The 22,769-nt window shown below is 38.1% G+C and overlaps 1 long non-coding RNA gene across 2 annotated transcripts; it reads right to left on the bottom strand.

The window, feature by feature from the left end:
* Nucleotides 1-514: 514 nt before the first annotated feature.
* On the bottom strand, nucleotides 515-12,611 carry LOC140630589 (uncharacterized). 2 transcript variants are annotated; one of them, XR_012028307.1, is made up of 4 exons: nucleotides 10,387-12,611; nucleotides 5,695-5,829; nucleotides 877-1,219; nucleotides 515-628 (listed from the first exon to the last, which is right to left on the bottom strand). It is a non-coding gene; the product is annotated as an uncharacterized lncRNA (long non-coding RNA). The 2 variants fall into 2 exon arrangements; XR_012028306.1 differs by having other exon boundaries at nucleotides 515-1,219; nucleotides 10,387-12,601.
* Nucleotides 12,612-22,769: the final 10,158 nt, after the last annotated feature.

A 22,769-nucleotide genomic window follows, 5' to 3' on the forward strand; every position in this document is an offset into this window, starting at 1 on the left:
AAAATACATATCTTAATGGGGAAATAAACTTAATAACAGTTCGTAAGACTTTTCCATTACTGTCCCCTTCAAATAATAACTAGGGCAAATTTGGTATAAATGCTGGAGAGCTGAAGAAAGTTTAGAAGAGGAGCCAAATAGGAAAGTTACTGTATTAATTTTTTTCATTCATCTCTTCCAACTATTGCTTCATAGAGAAGAATGCCAGAGACCTTTATTTACCATGCCTGTATTTATTTACCAGGCTGCTGCTTTTAAAATGGGTCAAAATGTCCTATTTTGTTTTAAACATCTTTTTTTTTACACAATTCTACCTTTTCATTTGGGCTCAAAACTAGTTTGTTTCTTAAAAATGAGAAGACAAACACGGCGAGCGTGGGCAACTTAAGATGTTTTATACCTGGACAAAAGAATCAGTATGTAATACAAGTTATTAACTTATCCGCAAATTATGAGATATTTGTGCTATTAGAAAACTTTGTCTAGAAAGTAAGAATTCAGGGTACCTCCACAATTGAGTAACCAGATTTTAAGATTTTATTTATTCATCTGAAAAATTTTTATTTGCTTGATTAAGAATTCCTTCAATGTTGTTTTGGAGAATCACACTGTTTGAAAAAAACACTCTCTGCCAAAAAGAAAAAAAAAATGTTTTTCTAAAGAACTACATCATTTGCCACGTTACAAAATATGTACTTAGTGCTGATTAAAAGCATGATGTTATGTACCATTAGAAATCTCTGTCTCAAAATAAACAGGGGTGCCTGACTGAGCAGTAGAAAGTGTAGCAGGTGTGACTCTCAGCCCACAAATACATGGAGCAAGAAGTGTATCCTCTTTTATTCACTTTATTTCCTTTTCCCTGGAACCACTTACCTTCTAGCCTGAGCTTCCAATCTACCATGATGGAGGAAATTTAAACTCTGCCAAATGTGGGTCCGTTGCCTTTTGCACTGTCCCCCCATCCCCTGAAATACTGATAAGTTTATATAATAAGAGGATGGGCATTTGTCAGGAGGGGGAGTGACAGGTCAGAGAAAAAACAGGTATTGATCATCTGAGTTCTGGTTACGATTTTTGCTTTTTCCAGCTAGCCTCTTCTGTTCATGGTCTCTCCTTCCTCCATTTCCCTGTCTGCAAAGTTCACAGTGGAGTGTTTCTCCATTCTTCTGGAAGGCCTTTCTGGATTCAGTGGTTTCTCTGCTGCTCCTGTTCCCCGCTGTGATACAGGAAACAGCAAAAAGTAAGGTCACCTCTGCCTAGATGCGTCTCATAACCATTTATTTTATTTTTTTTTAATTTTGTGTTTTTATTCATGAGAGACACATACAGAGAGGCAGAGACATAGGCAGAGGGAGAAGCAGGCTCACGACCTGAGCCAAAGGCAGATGCTCAACCACTGAGCCACTCAGGTGTCCCCTCTACCCATTTCTTCTCTGGAATTTTCCTCTTTGCCCAGGAATCTGTGTGGGGAATGCCAATCTAGCTCCTCTCTTTATCTTCTGACCCTCTGGGTCTCATTTAAGTGTGGGAAACAGAGCATCTTGCTCAGGATCTACCATCCTCCCTAGGTGTCTGTCAGCATATGTTACCTTCATGCAAATCAGGAAAAGGCACCCATCTGGATGGTCCAAATAAGAAACCATGTACTCTGTGGGTGGATGTTGCCATGCAGACTTGCTGCTTGGTGAAGCAGAGATATCTTTGTGCAAAGAAAAAGACCTCCTTTGGGACACCTGGGTGGCTCAGTGGTTGAGCATCTGCCTTTGGCTCAGGGCGTGATCCTGGGGCTTGGGATCGAGTCCCACTTTGGGCCCCCTGCTTCTCCCTCTGCCTGTGTCTCTGCCTCTCTCTGTGTCTCTCATAAATAAAAAAATAAAAATCTTAAAAAAAAAATAAAGAAAAAGGTCTCTTTCTTCTGGTGGAGGGGTGTGTGTGGGGGGGGGAGTGGAAGTAGAATGAACATGGTCTCACGCATGATCTCATTGGTTCTCGGATCACAGGGAATAAAAATTTCCAAAATCAATGCTTTTGGAATACGGGTATTTGAAGCTCAGTAGCTAGAAAGAGATTCCTGTTTCTTTCCTTTTGTTCTAATACATCACTTCTCTGAGGCAAACAGCCCGGTGTCACCTGACTGTTGCTTTACTAGGTAAGGCAAGGCAGTATCTGCTGATCTTGGTCCTTCCAGGCAGTTGGAAATTTAACCTGGCGAAGAGAAAGGATTCATTTCCCTTCTCCCTTCATCCAGGACAGAAACCCTTGGAAGGGAATGAAAACAATTCTCAAAGAACCCATCTCAACTTTCAGCGCAAGGCAAACACAGATTGTCCCCACTTCAGGTGGAGAGAGCAGAAAATTCAGCTCACATATGGCCAACAGTTCAAAATTAAGGAATCAGTTTAATTAGCCACATGGAAGTTTCCTCGTGGACATGAGTACCTGTAAGGAATGAGATGTATGTGGAATCCTAAGCCTTTCTAACAGCTCTAAATAGTTCATAAAATTGTAATGCATTTTGTTTACTTTTCATATGTTTTACTGTCAACATAATTAATAATCGTGCTCTTGTCCGGGACTACAATGCATGAGTCCAGCAACAGAGGAGTAAGTACCTATGATCATATTCAGATTTTGAGGGAAAATAGGCAGCTTCTGCCAGAAGTTTATCCCTATGACAGATCTGGAAGTGTGTATAATTCTCATAATTCCGTTTTGGTATGGGATTAGGCTCAAAGAAGTATGTGCACATCCTGAGATAATTTTTTTAAAGATTAAAAAAATAAAACTTCCCAAACACATGTTACTTGTAAACCATCACCACCTGCTTGTTATGTTTCCTGTCTATGACAACACTCGCAAACATTCTCGAATTTTCGCGGACAGGTTTTCACGTGATCAATGGATACACACTTGTTCTTCAGCTATAGGATCCTGTAAAGATGATGCTCAGCTCAAAATTCTAGAAAGATATTCAGATGTTTATATCAGTGTTTCTCATTCTTCAAATGCACACGAGCCTTCTGAGGAATGTATTGCATCGATTGGGATTTAGTAGGTCTGGGGGAGGGTCTTAGTGTCTGCATTTCTGACTGTCTAGGTGATGCCAAGGCTCCTGGACCATGGACCACACTTTCAGTAGCAGAGTTTTATTTTTTATTTATTATGTTTATTTATTTCTTAAAAAGAATTTATTTATTCATGAGAGACATACAGAAAGAGGCAGAGACATAGGCAGAGAAACAGGCGGGGAGCCCGATGCAGGACTTGATCCCAGGACCCTGGGATCACGCCCTGAGCCAGACAGAGACTCAACCACTGAGCCACCCTGGCATCCCTGTAGTATGGTTTTATATGGCTAGAAGATTGAAGGTATTGCTCCACTTGGAATCCCAAGGGATCTCAGGTTGGCCTCCTTCTCCATCTTACCCATCCTAGTTCCAGTGGATGGGGTATCTCATGGTGCCAGGAGATGGCTGTGTGTCTTACTTAGTAGGTCTGGGATGCTAACATGTCGGTGCTGCTCGGAGGATGTGAATTGGCCCATGTATCAGGCCTGTTATGTGTCTGGAGGACTTAGTGTATTCAGGATATTTACTTTTTGGAATAGTCAGTTTGGATCATTGTTGAGTTTAAAATATATCTGGCCTGGGCCACATCTCCAGTGAGGTGAATGTATCAGGGGTGGTCATTGTGTTCAGACTCTCAGTCTATTGACCGTTTAATACATCTGGACCATTGTTGTCAATCTACCTGGACTGGTGTTTGTACTCTCCCTGCACCATGTCATAAGCCTGACAAGGCCATGCAGGTAGCTCTCAAAGTCAGGAGTGCAGCCCAAGGGTGCATTTTGCAGGCAGGCTGGATTGCTGTAGACCCAGAATGACCTTCCTGGCTTGGCCATTCTGCAAAAGGAGTCATCCTCAGCCTCTTAAAAGGAGAAGCCTGACTCTGCTCCTGCTCATTATTTGTGTGTGTTCCCACCCTAGATATTTCACACACACGGAGAGATGCTTCCAGGGAGCCTCAAGAAAGTGCCACCTTTACTAGATACCAGCCTGGGCCAAAGGGCTTCCCCACTTTCTCTCCCTAAGACAACCAACAAATATAGCAACAACCTTCTCCTACTTCCTCTCTGTAGGCTTTTTCATAGTCAGGACAGTTAAGCAAAGCACAGAGCTCTCCTCTGCCACCAGCCCTCCCCCCCCCATGTCTGGGCATCAATTTCCCCATCAGTAAGATAGGGACGATAGTTCTGACTTATGGGATTTGGGGGGAAGGGTTAAATAATGTCATACGTAGGATGACTTGTGTGCACAGGGTAAAATCATAAAGGGCAACAATTAATGTCTTTTAGCCATAAAAACTCTGAAGAAGCACATAGTGAAAACTGATCCTTAAGGAAACATAGCTAAGTTTTGCATGGAGAGTGACCATATAACTTATTGTCCAAACTGGAACACTTTTGAACACTCTTCCATGTTTATTTATTTAGATTTTATTTATTTATTCATGAGAGACAGAGAGAGAGGCAGAGACACAGGCAGAGGGAGAAGCAGGCTCCCCGCGGGGAGCCCAATGTGGGACTTGATCCCAGGATCCTGGGATCATGCCCTGAGCCAAAGGCAGATGCATAACCTGAGCCACCCAAGTGCCCCATCTTCCATATTTAGCTACTAGTGACTATGGCAGTAGAATAGGTGTAAACAGACCCTCAACAGAATTCATGCGCCCCCAATTTACATATAAATATTTAAGTTAAAAAAATATCCATAGTTTATATTCTCAAAGAAAACTGGAGAGGTCATTGGTCACTTACCAAAAGCAATCTGAGATCAGAAAAGACTCATAAAAAATGAATTAGAAATCATCACTAAAAGTCAGTAGAAACAGAATGGGAGACTGGAGAGTACAAAAAATTAAGTCAGCAATGTGGAGAAAAAGTTCAATTTCTCTTAATACTCAGAAAAAAATGAAGAGTATAAAAAAAAGAAATGATGCTGTCACAACTAGACGTCCATCTGCAAATGAAATAAATCTAGACACCGACTTCACACTTTTTGCAAAAATTAACTCAAAATGGATCATAGATCTACATAGAAAATACACAACTGTAAAAACTCCTAGAAGACACGCGGGAGAAAATCTAGGCCACCTGGGGTTTAGTGATGACTTCTCTAGATATAACACCTTTTAAGAGGTGCTGCTTTACAGCAAAGACACTGTGAAGAGCACATGAAGACAAGCCCCAGACTGGGAGGAAATCTTTGCAAAACACATATCAGCTAAAGGATTGGTGTTCAAGATTCAAAAAGCTCTCTTAAAACTGAAAAATAAGAAGACAATCCACGAAGGGGCAGCTGGGTGGCTTAGTTGACCAACTCTTGATTTTGGCTCAGGTCATGATCTCAGGGTCATGAGATCAAGCCCCATAGTCGGCTCATGCTCAGTGCAGAGTTGGCTTGAGATTCTCTCTTCCTCTACCTCTGCCCCTCCCCCTGCTTGTGCTCTCTCTAAAATAAATAAGCCCCCCCTTTTTTTTTAAAGAAAACAACCCATTAAAAATGAGCCAGAGAAGTGAACAGATACCTCAGTGAAGAAGATATACAGGTAGCAAATAAACATATAAGAAGATGTTCCACATCATATGCGACTGGGGGCATGTAAGTAAAATAATGAGATACAACTACCCACCTTTCAGAAGGGCCAAAAGTCAATATACTGACAGCATCAAGTTCTGGAGACAACGTGGAGCAATGGGAGCTCTTATTCATTGCTGGTGGGAATGCAAAATGATGCAGCCATTTTGGAAGACAGCTTGGCACTTTCCTATGGAAGTAAATACATTCTTACCAGATGATCCAGCAATCATGCTGGATGGAGCATGGTGGAGCTATTTATACAAATGAGCTGAAAACTTATGTTCACATAAAAACCTGCATGCGGGTGTTATGAGAAGCTTTATTCATAACTGCCAAGTCTTGGAAGCAACCAAGATGTCCTTCAGTAGGTGAACGGAAAAACAAACTATGGTCCATCGGGCAAAGAATATTATTAAGCAATAAAAAAAAAATGGAGCTATCAAGCCATTAAAAGACATAGAGGAAGCTTAAATGCATATTGTTAAGGGAAAGAAACCAATCTGAAGAGCCAACATACTTTATGATTGCATTTAAATGACATTGTGGGAAAAATAAAACTATGGAGACAGTTAAAAAATCAGGAGTTGCCAGGGGTTAGGAGGGTAAGAGGGAGGGAGAATAAGTAGGGTGTGGGAGATTTTTAGAGAACTGAAACCATTATTCTGCAAGTCACTGTATTGGTAAATGCATGCTATTAAGTGTTTATCAAAAGCCTATGGAACGTAGGGGCACCTGGGTGGCCCAGTCAGTTGAGCATTGGCCTTCGGCTCAGGTCATGATCTCAGGGTCCTGGGGTTGAGCCCCACATCAGGCTCCTGGCTCAGTGGGGAGTCTGCTTTTCCCTCGCCTTCTGCCCTTCCCCCACTCATGTTCTCTCTCTCTCTCTCTCTCTCTCTCAAATAAATAAATAAAATATTTTTTAAAAGCCCATAGAATATGGTACAACAGGAGTGAACCCTCATGGAAACTACAGACTTTAGTTAGTAATAATGTATTGATTTGGGCTCACAGATTGCAAGAAATGACCATCCTAACTCGAGATCACTTTTCTCTCAGTTTTTTTTCTGAAAACCTAAAACTGCTTTTAAAAATGTCTATTAATTTAAACAATATATAAAGAGTTATAGAAGAGAGGCACTCTGAAGAGAAAATCAAGAAATTTCATATATACAAAAAGTACATCCAGTAAGAAAGAACAAAGCAGGCAAAGAGAAGCAATAATGAAGGAAATTATACATGTATTTTTTAAATGAAAGAAAGATTTAGATATTTTAATGAAAGGGCAAATTTAATGTCAGGCAAATTTAGTGAAGAAAGACCTAGATTATCTGAATTAAAATTTTTTAATTTCAAGGAATTTAAATCTAATGGGAAAAAATTAGGGATCATTTTTTCCCCTGCAAAAATAAATACCAGAAGAAAATGAAGATTAAAATGTAATTCTGCAGGGACAAAAAAGTGACCCAAGCATTTTAAATTAATCTAGCATGGTTTTTAAAAAAGATTTCTTATATTTATTTATTTATTTGTTTGTTTATTTATTTATTTATTTGAGAGAGAGAGCACGAGCAGGGGGATGAGCAGAGGGAGAGAGAGAATCTCAAGCAGACTCTGCACTGAGCAGAGACCCTGATGTGGGACTTGGTCCCACAACCCTGAGATCAAGACCTGAGCTGAAACCAAGAGTTAGACATGTAACTGACTGAGCACCCAGGCACTCCAAGGCAGTATGATTTTATATGCTAATGCAACAGAGACATGCTCAGATATATTTGGGGACTCAGAAAATACACCTCAATGTTATGCCTGTCCTGAAAAAAAATGACCTGAAAATGTCCTGCTCACTGGAAATAGATTACAGCAAAGAATTCAAGAGTAAGAGAATATTGCATAAAAAATGGTGATGTATAATGAAAGCATAAAAAGTTGACATTTAAGTAATCATAGTTACTGTGATCAAGAAGTAGTATAAACAAAAAGAACAAATCTTGAAAGAGACTACACACTATCTCTTGAAATATTTACAAATACTGATCTTATTAGAAGCTACAAACTTTTCAATGGGTTCCAAATCATAGGAATTATACAGGCCCCCAATGCAAGAAAACTTAAAGACTTTAGCAGAAGCATAAACACACAAAAATAAAACTTCTTGCCAATTTCAATTTTTCTTGGGGCACCTGGGTGGCTCAGTGGTTGAGCATCTGTCTGCCTTTGGCTCAGGTCATGATTCCAGGGTCCTGGGATCGAGTCCCACATGGGGCTCCCTGTAGGGAGCCTGCTTCTCTGCCTGTGTCTCTGCCTGTGTCTCTGCCTCTCTTTGTGTGTCTCTCATGAATAAATAAATAAAATCTTTAAAAAAAAGACATGCTCTTAGGAAGATTTCTGGGTAGTGAGGGATACAAGCAGTGCTGTTAAGACTGAATCCAGGGCTATGAGAACACAGAGGAAGAACCACCAACACCCTGGGGGGATTACAGCCGAGGGTACAAGAGGAACATCACAGCAGATATCCAAACACAAGAGTTTAAGCAGGTGAGGGGGACAGGATATGAGGACAGTGGGAAGAGGGACGAGAGCCTGGAGGCATATCTAGAGATTCAGAAGGAGCCCTCAATGACTGGGGTATAGTGGGAGGGGTGATAGAGGAGGTAGGGGAGAAGTGAGTCTTGAAAAGAAGGAAGGATCCAATTCTTGAAGGGCTTTCCATGTCTAACTGTTTGGATTTTATCTGTACAGCAGTGAAGAGCCGTTGAAGGGTTCTAAATAGCAGAGCAATGTAATCAGATTTGTTTTGGGAAGACAACTCTCAATGCAGAATGAAAAAGTAACATGCAATACACTGAAAATTTTATTTTTTAAAATATTGTATTTATTTATTCATGAGAGACACACACAGAGAGAGGGAGAGACATAGACAGAGGGAGAAGCAGATTCCTTGTGGGGAGCCCAATGCAGGACTTGATCCCAGGACTCCGGGATCAAGACCTGAGCCAAAGGCAGACAGACGCTCAACCACTGAGTCACCCAGGTGTCCCAGTACAGTGAGAATTTTAACAGAAAAACCAGTCAGGGGACTGTTGAAGCAATCCAGAGAAGAGATTCCAGGTAAGATCCAGATTAAGAGAAATCAGTGGCATCCCCTGGAGTGTTGGTGTGGTGATGGGTATCAGGTAGAATGACGGGACTTGGAACAGATGGTTTAGGAGGGATTCAAGATGGTGCCCATGCTTGTGACTTGGACCTCTGTGCAGATTTTGGTTCCATTCACTGAGGGGGAGGGAACATAGGAAGCACTAAAGTTTTGTTAGTGGGTGGGAGAGAAGACAGTGAACTCAGTTCTGAACAGTCTTGTTGAGATCGGAGATTATTTCCACTGGGCAGGTGGGTGCCCAGATCTCAAGTGGACCAAAATAAAGCCACAGCAAGGAATCAAATCCCTTCTAGAAGGGGAGTGTTCAGCATAACATAGCCCAGAACAGACACTAGCAAGAAGAATGTGTTTAGGAGGGCAGGAGAAGAATTCCCTATAGCTGAAGAATGTGTTAAATGACACCACAAGGATGTAATCAGTAAAACCCAGAAAATGAAAAATTCTGCAGATTTTTAGATTATATGGCAATTAAGAGAGACATAAAAACCAAATGCAAAGTGTAAATCTTGTTTAAACAAATTGCAAAAAAGCCCCCAAAACTTATGAATAATTGGAGAAATTTAAACACTTCCTGGCTATTTGATGAGGCATTGGTGTTAATTTTTTCAGTATGAGAAGGCTACTGTGGTTATGGTTTTTTAAAAATTGTTTTTGTTCTATTTTTTATTGTGGTAAAATGCACATAACAATTTACCCACTGAACCATTTTTAAGTGTACAGTTCAGTGGCAATAGATACATTTATGATGTTGTGCAACCCTTACCATCACTGATGTCCACAGTTCTTTTGATCTTGCAAAACTGAAACTCTTTACCCATTAAAAATTAACCCCCCACCCCTCTCTTATTCCCAGCCCCTGGCAGCTCCCATTCTCCTTTCTGTCTCTATAATTTTGACTAAGCATGTCATATAAGTGCAATCATAGAGTATTTGTCTTTTGGTGGTTGGTTTATTTCACTTAGCATAATGTGGTTACGTTTTTCACAAAAATAAGATCTTTTAGAGATGCCTACAGAAATATTTACAGATATAATGATGTGATGTCTGACTGAGATTTACTGCAAAATAATCTTGTGGGAGTAGATGGTGGGGGAGTGATTATGGTTTAAATGAGATCAGAATGGTCATATATTGATAATTGTTGAAGCTAGATGGTGAGTACATAGGGATTCACTCCATTCTACTTTTGTGTATGTTTGAGATTTTTCATAACCACGGTTAAAAAGGAATGTTCTCTCCTACCCCCACCCCACCATGGCCAAACTCAAATAGAACTTTTTTTTCCTAAATGAAATCTCACGTGGAAACTCAGCCTACAAAGTATGAATGGGAAGATAACTCTTCTTCTATACTTAAGGCTTTGAACCCAGAGCTCATAGCTCTGAATTCCTTGTAACCTCCTCTCCCTGCCTCTTGGTTTCCCCAAATTCTAGTTCTTTCCCAGAACACTGCTGGTAAATAGATTGACATGTAAGGAAATAGGTAAGGAGTAATAGTATTGCCAATAATATGCTTCAACTTTCTCCTCATGCCCATTGATCTCTCTCAAGGGACAAGGAGCATATGGACAATACTGGACATCATATTTACCTTGAAGTAGTCATGGGAGTTCCATGGATTTCTTTCAATATCAGTTTTAGATATTTCTTTAGATACCATGTTTAATAGGGAAGACCGTTCTGCAATCGTCACCACTTCAACTGGAGAAAAACACATTGCATTTCTGTCACAAAGAAAATAATTTCTTGAACATGTTTTACTTTTAAATGTAGCCTGACATAGTAAATTTTAGTGTCCAGGAAAGAGAAAGATGTACTGTACAGAAATAAGAAATCAACCCAGTATGGTGCAATTAATGAAACTAGATGTATTATTTGGAATTCCTCAGTCTTTCCATTCATGTCTTTTTCTCTACTCTGGGATTCAATCCAGGATGCCACACTGCATTTAGCTCTCATATGTCCTCAGTCTCCACCAATTTGTGACAGCTTCTCCATCCTTCCCTTTCATGCTCTTGACACTGAAACGCACTCATTCAAAAATCAACTTGGTAATAGCTTCCTCCCTCCAGGATCGCAGGATTCCACAAAAAGTGGGGGGCACAGACAGCTCTTGAAGACAGTAATTCAACTGATGAAGAGGAAGTTTTAGAAGCTGAAACATCCCCTGTACCTTGTAGCTTCTTAATCATCCACCGCCTTTCCCTTCTTCTGTCCAGTCCAAACTCTCCCAGTTGGGATTCAGCAGAAATGACAATCTTCTATTAATGAAGACCTTTTGTTTACAGGCCATGTTTGTACTTGCTGGTTTTGACAGAGAAAAATGGAACCCTCATCCTTAGAGAAAGGCTTCCAAGTGGTTTTATGCAGAAGGCCACTGCTTGGCCATTCTATATTTAGTAGCACACCGACTCTACTAAAACCAACCATGGAACTGGTGCTTGAGATCCCTCTTTTAAAGCCAGGGTTGCTAAACCATTCATACTTTTATAAAAAAAAAATGATACTGCAAAACACAAAACAAACCTGACTTAGCTAGTGGGAGCTGCTGCTTTATTGATGTATTTTCTTTATGGTTGAAAATGGGATTTTAATAAATTTATGCTCTGGTAGACACATTTGGAGCTGAAGTATTTTATATCTGGGTTGCTGCTTTCCTGCCAAGGCTTAGCACTCTTCATCTCCCTCAGGGTCCCCATGAAGGCAAAATGCACACTTATCACTACTACTTAGACTCCTACTTGCCTTGGGCACTCTCTCCATAAATACCAAAATGTATTACATCAAGTGTGAACAGGTCAACTTGCTCTCCACCATCTCTGTGGTAGCTTTCTTTTCTTTAGAAAATTTAAAGATAAACTATCAAATCAGAAATTACCATGTTCCCACACAAATACAGCAAAGACTCATTAGTCTAGACTCCACTAATTCCAAGTCTATGACAATCATTCATAAAAGGTAAAATGCTTTAAGTAAAAAATTGGGAATGATGTCTTTCTGTATGAATTTTCAGCTTGCTCAGGTGTAAAGTAAATCTATTCAGATGTCGGTTGCTATTTCAAAAGAAGAATTGATCTTATGAAATTAAAGGTTTTTCTAATATACTTTAGGATCCAGAGGTTTTTATGTGGAAAGGGATTCTGATATTTGAAGTATTACAGAGTGATAGTACAATTTATTACTTGGCAGATAATAGGTACCATCTTTGAACATAATGGGACCACTTCTTTAAAACTGATCTATAATTTAGAATTTTTACCATCAGGGACACCTGGGTGGCTCAGCAGTTTAGCGCCTGCCTTCAGCCCAGGGCATGATCCTGGAGTCCCGGGATCAAGTCCCACATTGGGCTCCCTGCATAGAGCCTGCTTCTCCCTCTGTCTGTGTCTCTGCCTCTCTTTCTGTGTCTCTCATTAATAAATAAATAAAATCTTTAAAAAAAATTTTTACCATCAACAGAACTTTTTCCCCAACTGTAGTATAAGCTCCTTGAATTTAAGGATCATGCATTTCCATATTTTTTGTGTCCCTAGTCTACTTGCTCAATCGCTGCCTCATCATGGGGCTCATAAAAGTGACTTACACAAAGAAAATGCTTAATGAAAGGTTTTCCTTAAGTATTATAACACTTGATTTTTCTGAACATGTGGATTCAAACCAATTTTAAGCAGTTAGATGTGGCACTTGTTAGTTTCATATTTATCCAGATTTTTAAAATCTCTCTTTAAATTGTTTGCTTTAAAGAAACAAAAGCAAAAATGAACTATTGGGACTTCATCAAGATAAGAAGCTTTTGCACAGCAAAGGATACAGTCAACAAAACTCAAAGACAACCTACAGAATGGGAGAAGATATTTGCAAATGACATATCAGATAAAGGGCTAGTTTCCAAGATCTATAAAGAACTTATTAAACTCAACACCAAAGAAACAAACAATCCAATCATGAAATGGGCAAAAGACATGAACAGAAATCTCACAGAGGAAGACATAGACTTGGCCAACATGCATATGAGAAAATGCTCTGCATCACTTGCCATCAGGGAAATACAAATCAAAACTACAATGAGATACCACCTCACACCAGTGAGAATGGGGAAAATTAACAAGGCAGGAAACAACAAATGTTGGAGAGGATGCGGAGAAAAGGGAACCCTCTTACACTGTTGGTGGGAATGTGAACTGGTGCAGCCACTCTGGAAAACTGTGTGGAGGTTCCTCAAACAGTTAAAAATATACCTGCCCTACGACCCAGCAATTGCACTGTTGGGGATTTACCCCAAAGATACAGATGCAGTGAAACGCCGGGACACCTGCACCCCGATGTTTCTAGCAGCAATGTCCACAATAGCCAAACTGTGGAAGGAGCCTCGGTGTCCAACGAAAGATGAATGGATAAAGAAGATGTAGTTTATGTATACAATGGAATATTACTCAGCTATTAGAAATGACAAATACCCACCATTTGCTTCAACGTGGATGGAACTGGAGGGTATTATGCTGAGTGAGGTAAGTCAGTCGGAGAAGGACAAACATTATATGTTCTCATTCATTTGGGGAATATAAATAATAGTGAAAGGGAATAGAAGGGAAGGGAGAAGAAATGTGTGGGAAATATCAGAAAGGGAGACAGAACGTAAAGACTGCTAACTCTGGGAAACGAACTAGGGGTGGTAGAAGGGGAGGAGGGCGGGGGGTGGGAGTGAATGGGTGACGGGCACTGGGTGTTATTCTGTATGTTAGTAAATTGAACACCAATAAAAAATAAATTAAAAAAATAAAAATAAAAATTAAAAAAAAATAAATTGCTTTATATTTTCAAGAGTATGTCTTCAGGATGATTTGACTGCAAATGCAAAGAAACAAACTAAAATGGCCTAAACAAAAAAGAAAATGTATTATCTCATATTAAAAGTTTAGGAGAGACCGGCTAATAGGTTGATTAATTTAGAAAGTCAACAATAACATCCAGGACCTATTCTCACTATGATAGCTAGAACTGGATATCCCTCATGGTTGCAAGATGGCTGCAACAGTTAGAGCAAAGATATCCCCACAGCAGTGCCCCCAGATTAGATAGGGAACCTCTTTTTTTCTGCCCCTGTCCAGAGACTCCCTAGAATACCTCCCTTCATGTCACATTCCCATTCCTATACTGGTCATGCACAATGGCAATTAATTACTTGGGTGGGTGTAGACCAATGAAGATTCATCCATAGGCTATAAAGAGGCCCAATCGCTGGAAAACATTTGGCTGCTCAAAGCATAAAAGTCATTTTATGACTTATAAGAAAACACTGTGGTCATCTGGATGACATATATTTGATCTTTGTCCGTAGTTCCTGCCTCACAGCATCCCAAACCCTTGGAATTTCCTAAATGCTAAGCGATAAAGTTGTATTTTGTATGTTAATGAGATCACTCTAGGCTTCTACCTAAGGATGGTTGCTGATTGCCAGGAGAATCAACCCTATGATTAGAAGGCTAGAACTTTCAACCCCATCTCCAGAATGGAGGAGGGACGAGGTTGAATCAGTCAGTGGCCAATGACTCAGTCAATCATAACTATGTAACGAAGCCCAAAAGGGAGGGGCGTCGGGGTGGCTCAGTAGATTGAGGACCTGACTCTTGATTTCAGCTCAGGTCATGATCTCAGGGGTCCTGGGATAGAGCCCTGTATCAGGCTCTGTACTCAGCGTAGAGTCCCCTTGTTCTTCTCCCTCTGTTCCTTCCTTGCTGTCTCTCTCTCTCAAATAAGTAAATAAATAAAATCTTAAAAAACAAAAAAACAAACCCAAGAGGAAAACTCATTTGTTTGGGACCTCTTCTTCTGTACATCCCCATAAGGCTGTTGGTTCATATCCTTTAATGAACTTGAAAATGTAAGAAAATATTTCCCTGGAGTTCTGTGAGCTGCTTCAGCAAATTAATCACATTAAAGGTTATTGGAACTTCCCATCTGTAGTTGGTCAGCCAGACAGACACACAGGTAACCGCCTGAGACTTGTGATTGGCATCTGAGGTGGGGGATGGGGACTTGTAGGACTGAACCTATACCTTTGTAATCTGATGTTATCTCTGGGAACATAGTGTCAGAATTGAGTTGAATTCTCAGACACTTGATCCATAGCTAAGACTTGGTTGGTGTTATGTGTCGGGGAACCACCCCTCACCCCCACATTAAGACTGGGACCAGGAACAGGAGAAGAATAAGCAAATCTAGTGCTGTTGGTAAGAAAAAAGTTGGTAATATCCATTGCGTACAGAGAATAGTGTCTGCTATAAGCCAAATATCTTACTAGAGAAAACTGGGTAGATGCTGTGTAGGTCTGTATTTTCTCTATTGTTCGCTTTTGCCTCTTTCATTAGTAAGATTTGCTCATGTTCCTCCTTGATAATGTAACTTAGATTTCGTTCAGATACAAGGGGTAATAGACCAAAGAAGATGGTTCCAGTCCTAGGTGATGAGTTAGTGACAAGTCTTAAAACATTCATGGTAACCCCAGTTCCATTTGCCAATGAACAGTTTAGGAAAGTCTGGTGACCCAGTTCTAGTCACAGAGATGGAAAGGAAATTCTATTGAGCGGGTTTCCAGGAAAATTTTTTTTTACCTGATAACATGGCAGATGAGCAGGAGGTGTGCTCCCCTGACTTGCTTCCCTGCCATTGAGCTTGGTTGCTTGAAGATGTGATGTATCTCACAACCTTGAGTGGAACATTCCTGACAGACAAGACAGCAGAACAGAGAGGCAGAAAGGGTCCTAGTGTTGTGGGTATTGAGCGATTGAATCAGCCCTGGGACTACTTTCCTCCAGAGTTCTTAATGAGATAACAATAAACCCCCATGATTTAAGATTTAGATCCCTATTGCTCCTTGCTACTAAAAGCACTCTGACAGATGAATAATCTTCCTAGTACTATAGCTGCATAAAAGCTTTCTTTCTTTAAAAAAAAAAATTATTTTTGTTAAGTAGGCTCCCCACCCAGCGTGGAGTCCAACGTGGGACTTGAACTCACCATCCTGAGATCAAGACCTGAGCTGAGATCAAATTCAGACACTTCACCAACTGAGCCACCCAGGCACCCCAAATTGCCTTTCTTTTTAAGAAATAATAGCTGGTCTCCCTGGGGGCAAAAAGACAAACAGCAAACATATATCTATACATAATTGAAGCTCAAATGTTCATTTAAAAAATGATTAAATGTTCTACAAGTTTGCTATAACAGTTCTCTCAGTAAACATTTTTTTGGATACTCATATCAACTAACATTACTTCTTTGGCATTTCCAGGAACTCTGTGTTTATGTCCCCCTGAAAAACTGCATTTCTGCACATTTTTCTGCAATGTTGAGATCTCCGATGTTCTTGTAAAGAATTACTTGTGACTTCCCTAGCTTTTCTTTCTTTAACTGTGAACTTTGTAACTTGCTGTTATTAGCAGCTGTCAAACATTTGTCCTAAAATATATTCCTGCAATCATTTCTTCTCACGGTATTCAATATACAAGGCAGCTTAAACTTTTCTCCATACTATTCCACAAACCATTCATCTTTTTACTTAAAACGAAAAAACTTAATATATGAAGGATTTGAAATACATAGCAAAACCCGGAAAGTTATATGGCAAATAATCATGTACTCAGTACTCTTGGCCTCATAATCATATTAAATGCAGGTTTAATATATGTTAGTGTAGCCATATTTCCTTACAGATAAAAGCTATAGATTTACCTCCATCACTTCTCCCCCTCCCCATCAGTGGTAACCATTGTCTTGATGATGATGGTAATGACAATGACGATGATGATGATGATGATGATAATGATGGTAATAAAAGCAGCAAATGTACTGGATGCTAGCCATTATTCTAAGCACTTTGCATACATTAGCTCTTTTAATGCCCACTGTAGACATATGACATAGATACTATTATCATCCTCCACTTTATAGATGAAGGGGAAGAAGAAAGATTGGTTAAATAACTTGTCCAAGGCCATATAGCTGGTAACCTTGATTCCAACCCCGGCAATTTAGATTTTCCATATACCACCCCTATACTGATATTGCTGTGCATCATTATGTACTTTCTCTAAATACATATGCAGCCATAAAAAACATACCTTGGATTTTTTTATATTTAGAAAAATATATGTTTTGATAACACTTGTGTTTTTTCCCTCAGTTTTTTGTTGTTACAGACCATGTTGCAATGAACAGTCTTGCACACATGTCTTTGCATGTTCTATGCAAACATCTAGAAGCCAAATTTCTGGTTGGAAGTACATCCTCAACATTTTTTAAAACAGTTATTCCAGAATTCTTCTTCAAAATAGTTTTACCTTACAGCCATGCCAGCCCTGTATAAGGCTTCTCATTTCCTAGTAGCCCCACCCATTCTTGGAATTGGATGTATTGATTGACTATTGGCTATTGATTTTTGCCAACCTGATAGATGGGGATGATATTTCATTCTAATTTACACTTTCTTTAATTACTAGATAGGTTAAAAGGTCTTTTCATATGTTTATTTGTATGTTTTTTTTTTAAGATTTTATTTATTCATGAGAGACACAGAGAGAGAGAGTGGCAGAGACACAGGCAGAAGGAGAAGCAGGCTCCTCCCAGGGAGCTTTATGTGGGACTCAATCCTGGGACTCCAGGATCATGCCCTGAGCCAAAGGCAGACGCTCAACCGCTGAGCCACCCAGGTGTCCCATATTTGTGCTTTTTTTTTTTTTATAAAAAGATTTTATTTCTTTATTCATGAGACCCAGAGAGAGAGAGGCAGGAGACATAGGCAGAGGGAGAAGCAGGATTCCTGTGGGGAGCCTGATCCCCAGGCTCAGTGGGGATCTTGGGATCACACCCTGAGCCAAAGGCTGATGCTCAAACACTAAGCCACCCAGGTGCCCCTGTGCTTTTATTTCTTGGATTGTCTTGCTTGATTTTTAAGGAATTCTATTATATTCTAAATAGTTATATGGGTGGCAAACACCTTCCCACAGTAGCTATTCGCCTCCTTTTTGTCTCTGTCCTGGTACACAGAAGTCCTTATTTTAATATAGTTATATTTACAGTATTTTATTTCTCAATATGGCTTATGCTTTTGTTACCATTAATCATATGACAGTATTCAGATATCATCAAGATAATCTCCTACATTTTAGAAACATATATGTGCTGCTGAAGTGAGAACACTATATTTTCTTTTTAAATTTTGATTTTCACATTTTTGTGCATGATATGGAGTGGATATCCAATTTTATCCTTTTGCATACGAATAGTTGGATTTCTCTTTTTCCATATGGTGATGTCTGAGCATCATTTATTGAATGCTTTCATTCTTTGCCCAGTGATTTACAATGCCATCTCTGTCATATTCCAAATTTCCATAGCTAAGTGGTTCTATTTCTAAGCTCTCTATTCCCTGTGGCAATATTGCACTGTTTAAATTACTATAGCTTTATGATGAATACCAATATTCAAAAGGATAACCTCCTTTTTCTTTTCCTCCTCCTTCTAAAGTCTCCTCCTCCCTTTTTCTTTGCAATTTTTTTCGCTTATTCTTGTCGAGTCTTTGAAAAACCTTACTGAGATTTTTATTGAAAAAATATTGAATTTATAGGTAAATTTGGGGAAAATTGTAATCTTTAAAATACTGAACCCTCCCATCCATGAATATAGTAAATCCTTTTTTCCTTCCCCCCTTAAATAAGGTTTTGTGGCTTTCTCCATAAAAATCTTACACACCATTTGTTAGATTTATTTCTGGGCACCTTAAAAGCTTTTATTGCCATGGTTAATAATGTCCTTTAAAAATAGCTATTGATTTTTGAGATATTGATTTCTAGCAACTCATTAAACTTACTTATTAGTACAAATATTTATTTGTGGATTCTCTTGGATATTCTATATAAACACATCCTATGTACTCATTACACCACCCCCTTCTTCCCAATCTCCAGCCTTTTATATCTGTTGTGCTTTTCAAAACTGAGGCATAATTACAAAACAATGAAATATAAATATCTTAATTATTCAGTTCGATTAGCTTTGACAACTATATACACTTGTCTAATCAACACCCCAATCGGGATATAGAACAGAGTCAGCCCTCTGAATCCAAAAAGCTTCCTCCCTGCACTCAGTTCCTAACTGCAATTGATTTGTAAGCAACCAACATTCAGGTTTTTTTGGCTCTCTGTGTTTCCTATTCTTGAACTTTCTATAAATGGAATCATATGGTATGCTTTATTTTGAGATTGGTTGCTTTTGCACAGCATAATGTTATTTTAAGATTTATCCATGTCGTTGCCAGCACCAGCAATCCATTCTTTTATGACTGAACAGTATTCCATTGTGTGGCTAGTCCATAACTTGTTTACCCATTTTCCTGTTGACAGATATTTGGGTTGCTTTGAATTTTTGCCTTTTATGAATAAAGTTGCTGTAAAATTTCAGTCTTTAACTTTTTTCTTTTCTTATTTTGTCAGCTAGTACCTACAGTTTAACATTGAAAGTAGAAGAAGGGAGTATTCTTGTGTTTTTAACATTAGTGATTTGGGTATTTGCAATAGGTTTTTGAAAGATGTCCTTTTAAGTTAAGAGTTTCCATCTATTCCTCGTTTGCTGAAGAGGATTGATTGATTGATTGATTGCTATATGGGAAGTATATTCAGATTAATCAGGAACGATTTTTTATTGTATTAAATACTTTTTCTGCATCTATTGAGATGATTTTTCTCCATTAACCTGTTAATATAATGGTTATATTAATTGTTCATCTAAGGAATTTTTTACATTCTTGAATAAATCTTAATTAGCAAATGAGTTATGAAATTGCACTGCCAGATTTTTTAAATAATATGCTATTTCATACTCTTGTCTTTTTATTCATGTATGCAAGTCGCCTTCGGTTTTTCTATCTAGTTTTGTTTCAACGTTTAATGGCCTCATAAAATGAGTTGGATAGCTTTCTTCCTTCTATTTTCCTGAAGCAGTTTTGCGATAAAAAATTAACCATTTCTTGAAGGCAGAAGTTACCTGTAAAAACCAACCAGGCTTGGTGATTGTGTTTGTTTGCGTGTTAAGGGAGAGCCAGAGCAGGGGGCAAGGGCACTGATTCTGTTTCTTTGATAGTAACCTGTGTGCTCACATTTTATACTTCTTGTTGAGTCAGTTTTGTTCTTATTATTTTTCCAGAAAATAGCCCTTTTAATCTAAGTTCTCAAGCTCATTGGCATCATTTATATTTATCCTTTATTTTTCTACTCTATCTCTTATGTTCTTTCTATTCAGAGCATTGTTTATTTTTATTTTAATTTCTCTTCTTTTGATCATGTTAGCCAGATGTTTGCCTACTTAATTTGTCTTCCAAAAGAGCCATTTTTCCCCCTTTTGTTAATCTTCTTGACTGTGTCTTTGTTTGTAATGTTATTAACTTCTGCTCTTATCTTTATTATTTCCTTCCTTCTAATCCTTTTGGGTTTACTCTCCTGTTCTTTTTCTAACCCTTGATTTAGATACTAAATAAAATCACTTTCAACCTTTCTTCTTTGTTTAATATATGCAATTGAAGATATATTTCAATTGTTTACAGTGGTGTGCCAGAACCAACTGTAGCCAGCTCATACTGGTTTGTGAGAGTTGATTGTGTGTATTTCTTTCCAGTTTTACCCTTCATGTTAATAGCTTGAAAAAGACCTGGTGGGATATTTATACTACATATGTTGGCAAATGCTGCACGTCTCTCCTCCACTCCCATCCCCCAACAAACATATACACACTTACCCTAACCCAGAGAACCTGTTAGAAAATATTTATCAGGACACTTCTTGCTGTTTTTCCAGATTTGGCATTTAGTGTTTGTATTTTATGATTTAGTTAGATTGCATTATCGCTTCTTTACTCATTGGTTACTTAGAAATATTTTTAAAAATTTCCAAGCATATTAAATAATTTGTTGTTGTTGATTTTTAATATTATTGTACTGTATCAGTAGGATATCAATTCTTTGTTATTCATTGGGACTTGGTTGGTAGCATACTATATAGTCAATTTATTTAAAATATTCCATGTATACTTGAAAATGTGTTCTTTAATTCTCAGGACTCTACATATGTCCCTTTGATCAGCTTAATTGTGTTGTCTAGGTTGTTTCTACCACTACCAATTTTTTGTCTGTTTAATCTGTCAATTCTCAGAAAGGAATATTTAAAATCTTCCCCTATATTGACTCATAATTTTTTTCATCAATTCTTGCTTTATATGTTTTGAGGCTAAATTGTTAGGTACATATATGATTAGTACAACTTTCTGATAAATTTTTCCTTTTTTCTAATATGTAGTGTTCTCTTTATTCTCAACAGTGCCTTTTGCCTTAATTATACTTTATCTGATACTTATGTCAAATAGTGGCTTTTTTAGTTAATATTTGCCTGGTATGTATCCTTTATCATTCACTTCTTCATTATATTTTAGATATATCTTTGATAAGCAGCATATAACTAAGTTTTTTCTTGATACGAATTTATCTATATTTTAACTAATAATCTTTACATTCATTGTGGTTGATCAGGTTTTTCTTTAGATTCACTTTCTTTAGCTTCTGTCTTCTCCTTTGCTTGGTGATTAGGTTTACAATATCATTATAATAATGATTCTTATTTATTTGAAATATTTCATACATGTAGAGAGTAGAGATCAGTACAAATATAACAAATTCTTTGTACCCTGTACCCACCTCTATCAAATTTTAATACGATACCATATTTGTTTCAAAACATTTTTTTTTAGTGTGAATGTTTGCTTTATTCACTTATTTTTATCTTCTCTTTGGAAATTATAAATTCTATTCCTATTTATCATATTATAAGTCATTAGCTTGTTAACATGAATCCATGATTTAACTAACATAAGAGAGGGACCACAGAGTGCTTAAATTCCAATTGCCGTCTCCCATCCAATTTGCATATTATGGTTTGCTAGTATTTTATTTTTAAGTGATACTCTAAATTATTCATTATTTCTATTTTTAAAAAAATTTAAAAAGAATTTTTATTTATTTATTCATGAGAGACACACAGAGAGAGGCAGAGACATAGGCAGAAGGAGAAACAGGCTCCCTACAGGGAGCCCCACACAGGACCCAATCCCAGGACCCCGGGACATTGCCCTGAGCCAAAGGCAGGTGCTTAACTGCTGAGCCACCCAGGCATTCCTATTTTTTATATTTTGAGTCAATGTTTATTTAGCTTTATCTATAGGTTTACCAAGTATGTACTTTGCCCCATCGTGAGCATATTATTTTTGCTTTCTTCTATTGGTGGCAAACACTAATAACCTCTTTTCACTTTACTTCACCCTCACTCTTCAGTGACTGATAGTAGAATTCTAAGTTGCTGATATTTTTCCTCAGTACTTTGAAGCTATTTTGACATGGCTTCCAGCTTTTAATGTTATTGTTAAAATTTCATTGTCATTCAGGTTGTTGTTCTGTTATTGATAATTTGTTCCCCCTACCCCTGGATATTTTGGTTTCCTTAGATTTCATATAATTTCACTGTAATGAATCTAAGTGTAATTTTTTTTATTTATTATGTTTAGACTTACTTGCTTCTTTAATCTGAAGATTCATTTTAAAAAATCAAATCTAGATAACTCTAAGCTATTATCAATATGAACACTGTTTCTTTATTCTTTCTGGAATTCCTATTAGATATACATTGGAGTTTTCAATTTGTATTCCACGTCTTTTAACTTCTTTTTAAAATTTCTTTTCTTCTCGCATCTTTCAATCTGTGTTCTGGGCAATATACTGAGATTTGGCCTCTAGTTCATTAATTCTTTTTCTACTTTGTCATTTCTGTATCATTTTATACCTTTATTCATTCATAACATATTGTACTCTCCTTTGGATTAGTTTTCAATTATTTTGTATTTTGGGGGCTTTATTTTTTATTTTTCTTATTTTTG

The sequence above is a fragment of the Canis lupus genome, chromosome 3, assembly GCF_048164855.1.
Source record: "Canis lupus baileyi chromosome 3, mCanLup2.hap1, whole genome shotgun sequence".
NCBI lineage: Eukaryota > Metazoa > Chordata > Mammalia > Carnivora > Canidae > Canis > Canis lupus.